At 38.8% G+C, this 4,855-nt stretch overlaps 1 non-coding gene and 2 pseudogenes across 1 annotated transcript; 1 reads left to right on the top strand and 2 right to left on the bottom strand.

The window, feature by feature from the left end:
• The first annotated feature begins 387 nt into the window (after nt 1–387).
• LOC119329991 lies at nt 388–2,136 on the top strand (annotated as a pseudogene).
• A 133-nt stretch (nt 2,137–2,269) lies between these two features.
• On the bottom strand, nt 2,270–2,341 carry TRNAR-UCU. The gene has a single exon. It is a non-coding gene; the product is annotated as a tRNA-Arg (tRNA).
• An 800-nt stretch (nt 2,342–3,141) lies between these two features.
• Nucleotides 3,142–4,411, bottom strand: LOC119329992 (annotated as a pseudogene).
• Between the last annotated feature and the right edge of the window lie 444 nt (nt 4,412–4,855).

Genomic DNA, 4,855 nt, shown 5'->3' with positions numbered 1-4,855 from the left:
AAAAAAAGATATGGAAATAGCTATTGAAAAAAAAGGAGCGTGAGAGCCAAATAAATCGAAAGATTCATGTTTGGTTCGGGAAGAGATCATAAAAGTTGTAAACTTACAAAATAATCTACTTTCATTAAAAGATTTATTAGATAATCGAAAACAGAGGATCTTGAGTACTATTCGAAATTCAGAAGAATTGCGTAGAGGGACCATTGAGCAACTCGAAAAAGCTCGGATTTGATTACAGAAAGTCGAACTAGAAGCGGATGAGTATCGAATGAAAGGATACTCTGAGATAGAACGAGAAAAAGCAAATTTGATTAATGCTACTTCTATTAGTTTGGAACAATTGGAAAAGTCTAAAAATGATACCCTCTATTTTGAAAAAAAAAGGGCAATGAATCAGGTCCGACAATGGGTTTTCCATTAGGCCGTACAAGGAGCTCTAGGAACTCTGAATAGTTGTTTGAATACCGAGTTACATTTCCGTACGATTCGTGCTAATATTGGCATTCTCGGGTCCCTGGAATGGAAGAGATAATTAAATTAATTAGGCCTTGAACTTCTACTTTCGTTTAGAATTTAGGCATTATTTTTCCCCTTGCTTCCGAAAAAGAGTCAAGAAACACTAATGGCAACCCTTCGAGTTGACGAAATTCATAAAATTCTCTGCGAACATATTGAATAATATAATAAGAAAGTAGGGATTGAGAATATAGGTCACGTAGTTCAAGTGGGGGATGGGATTGCTCGTATTATAGGTCTTGGTGAAATAATGTCAGGTGAATTAGTCGAATTTGCAGAAGGCACTAGGGGTATTGCTCTGAATTTGGAATCCTAAAATGTTGGGATTGTATTAATGGGCGATGGGTTGATGATACAAGAGGGAAGTTTTGTAAAAGCAATAGGAAGAATTGCTCAGATACCTGTGAGTGAGGCTTACTTGGTTCGTGTTGTAAATGCTCTGGCTAAACCTATTGATGGGAAAGGCGAAATTATAGCTTCCGAATCTTGCTTAATTGAATCTCCTGCTCCAAGTATAATTTCCAAGCATTCCGTATACGAACCTCTTCAAACGGGGCTTATTGCTATCGATTCGATGATCCCTATAGGGCGCGGTCAGCGAGAGTTAATTATTGGGGACAGACAGTCTGGCAAAACAGCAGTAGCCACAGATACAATTCTCAATCAAAAAGGGCAAGGTGTAATATGTGTTTATGTAGCTATCGGTCATAGAGCATCCTCCGTAGCTCAAGTAGTAACTACTTTCCATGAGGAGGGGGCCATGGAATACACTATTGTAGTAGCTGAAATGGCGGATTCACCTGCTACATTACAATACCTCGCTCCTTATACGGGAGCAGCCCTGGCTGAGTATTTTATGTACCGCGAACGACATACTTTAATAATTTATGATGATCTCTCCAAACAGGCACAAGCTTATCGCCAAATGTCCCTTCTATTAAGAAGACCTCCCGGCCGTGAGACTTATCCAGGGGTTGTTTTTTTATTTGCATTCACGCCTTTTAGAAAGAGCCGCTAATTAAATTCTCTTTTAGGCGAAGGAAGTATGACCGCTTTACCAATAGTTGAGACTCAATCTGGAGATGTTTCCGCCTATATTCCTACTAATGTAATCTCCATTACAGATAGACAAATATTCTTATCTGCGATCTATTCAATGCCGGAATTCGACCCGCTATAAATGTGGGTATTTCTGTTTCCAGAGTAGGATCCGCGGCTCAAATTGAAGCCATGAAACAAGTAGCTGGCAAATCAAAATTGGAACTAGCGCAATTCGCAGAGTTACAAGCCTTTGCACAATTCGCCTCTGCTCTCGATAAAACAAGTCAAAATCAATTGGCAAGGGGTCGACGATTAAGGGAATTGCTTAAACAATCCCAGGCAAATCCTCTCCCAGTGGAAGAGCAGATAGCTACTATTTATACTGGAACAAGAGGATATATTTATTCGTTAGAAATTGAACAGGTAAATAAATTTCTGGATGAGTTATGTAAACATCTAAAATATACTAAACCTCAATTCCAAGAAATTATATCTTCTAGCAAGACATTCACCGAGCAAGCGTAAATCCTTTTGAAGGAAGGTATTCAGGAACAGCTGGAATGGTTTTCTCTTCAGTAACAAGTAAATTTTGCATGTCTACTCTTGTTAGTAGAATAGGAATCGTTGAGAAAGCTTTTTCATTTGAGTCATGCAAAAAAATTCTTTATTTTTAGTTTAGTATAGTTATTTAAAGAATAGATAGAAATAAGATTGCGTCCAATAGGATTCGAACCTATACCAAAGGTTTAGAAGACCTCCGTCCTACCCATTAGACAATGGACGCTTTTCTTTCATATTTTATTCTTTCTTTTATTTTTTTGCTTCTTCCGAGAAAAAACTGTTAGACCAAAACTCTTTTAGGAAATCAAAAAATCCAGATACAAATGCATGATGTATATATTATAACATGCATATATCATAAAGAAGGAGTATGGAGGCGGTAGTGGGAATCGAACCCGCAACCCCAAGGTTATGAACCTTATGAGCTACCAAACTGCTCTATACTCTTAAACTAAAGAGGGCTAACTAGCGGATAAAAGAGGGACGCCCCTCTACCAATATCTATACAAATAGAATAGTCCATTTATACAGAATGGTGAAGAGGGCTCCTCTATGATTATCAATTCCAGAAATCCATACAAATACGAAAGGGTATTTTATCCTTACCAACTGGATCTTGTTGCACCCGGTAACAAACATTCATAAGCCATTTCTCAAAGTACGTGTCCGGATAGCCCAAAATGACGATAGTTAGCTCTAGGTCTTCCGGTCAAAAAACAACGTCGATGAAGGCATGTAGGTGCACTATTACGTGGTAGGGATTGCAATTTTTCTCGCATCTTTGTTTTTTCACTCAAACTCAAGGGAGAAACTTTGCTGCTTATCTTTTTTTAAAGATTGACGAATCAAATGATATTTCTATTCTAATTTCTGCCGCTTCTTCTCCCTCTGAATCAAACTTTTTTTGCCATAATGTGTCGTTGCTATTATTACCAAGTATACGGTTCTAATCCTAGATGGAAAAATAAATAGAAAAAGAAATCTAAAAAGGCAGATCATCCCTCTCTATCAAGAGTAATGAACTAGGTGCTGATACAGTACAAAAAACAAACTAAATTAACCAAACTTGCCTGATGTTGAGGCAATCAAGAAAGCTGCATAAGTGAATATATAACCCACGGAAAAGTGAGCTAATCCAACCAATCTTGCTTGCACAATGGAAAGAGCCACGGGCTTATCTCTCCAGCGAATTAAATTAGCTAAAGGTGTGCGTTCATGAGCCATGCTAAAGTCTCAATTAATTCCTGCCAATACCCCCACCAGGAAATTAAGAACATAAATCCAGTAGCCCAAACAAGATGTCCAAATAAGAACATCCACGCCCATACCAATAAACTATTCATCCCAAAAGGATTATATCCATTGATAAGTTGTGAAGAGTTTAACCATAGGTAATCTCTTAACCATCCCATCAAATAAGTGGAGGATTCATTAAATTGTGAAACGTTGCCCTGCCATAATGTGATATGTTTCCAATGCCAATAAAAAGTAACCCACCCAATGGTATTTAACATCCAGAAAACTGCCAAATAAAATGCGTGCCAAGCAGGAATATCACAAGTACCGCCGCGCCCTGGGCCGTCACAAGGAAAACTATATCCAAAATCCTTTTTATCTGGCATTAATTTGGAATCGCGTGCATCTAAAGCGCCCTTTACTAAAATCAATGTAGTTGTATGCAAACCTAGAGCAATAGCATGATGAACCAAGAAATCCCCAGGTCCTATTGTTAAGAAAAGCGAATTACTATTCTCATTAACAGCATTCAACCATCCGGGCAACCATAGGCTTCGACCCGCATTGAAAGCGGGGCCATTCGTTGAAGATAAGAGTATATCGAACCCATATGTCGTCTTGCCATGAGCAGATTTTATCCATTGGGCAAATATAGGTTCGATCAAGATTTGCTTTTCTGGAGTACCAAAAGCAAGCATGACGTCGTTATGAACATAAAGGCCCAAGGTATGGAATCCTAGAAAGAGGCTAGCCCAACTTAAATGAGATATGATAGCTTCTTTATGGTCTAACATTCTTGCCAATACATTATCCTCATTCTGTTCTGGATTCTAATCCCTAATGAAAAAAATAGCTCCATGAGCAAAAGCCCCTGTCATGATGAACCCTGCAATATATTGGTGATGAGTATATAAAGCAGCTTGAGTAGTAAAGTCTTGTGCTATGAATGCATAAGGAGGTAAAGAGTACATATGTTGAGCTACTAAGGAAGTAATAACCCCTAAAGAAGCTAGAGCAAGACCTAACTGAAAATGAATCAAATTGTTGATTGTGTCATAAAGGCCCTTATGCCCACGCCCTAATCGACCCCTCGGAGGAGTATGTGCTTCTAAAAGATCTTTAATACTGTGCCCAATTCCGAAGTTAGTTCGATACTTGTGACCGGCGATGAGAAAAATAAATGCAATAGCTAAATGATGGTGAGTCGTATCGGTCAGCCACAAACTTTGTGTTTGTGGATGGAATCCCCCAAGAAGAGTTAGAATGGCAGTTCCCGCTCCTTGAGAGGTACCAAATAAATGATTACTCGAATCAGGGTTTTTGGCATAAAGATTCCATTGACCCGTCAAAAGGGGTCCCAACCCCTGGGGATAGGGTAATACATCTAAGAAATTATTCCATCGAACGTACTCCCCCTGGATGCGAGAATAGCAACAAGAACTAAATGTCCTGTCCAAGCCAAAGAACTTACCCCACAAAGTCCTGACAAATGATGATTGAG

The sequence above is a fragment of the Triticum dicoccoides genome, chromosome 7A (assembly GCF_002162155.2).
Source record: "Triticum dicoccoides isolate Atlit2015 ecotype Zavitan chromosome 7A, WEW_v2.0, whole genome shotgun sequence".
In the NCBI taxonomy this organism is placed as follows: domain Eukaryota; kingdom Viridiplantae; phylum Streptophyta; class Magnoliopsida; order Poales; family Poaceae; genus Triticum; species Triticum dicoccoides.
Note: the sequence above shows the minus strand (reverse complement) of the source record. Positions and strands in the feature narration are given on the sequence as shown.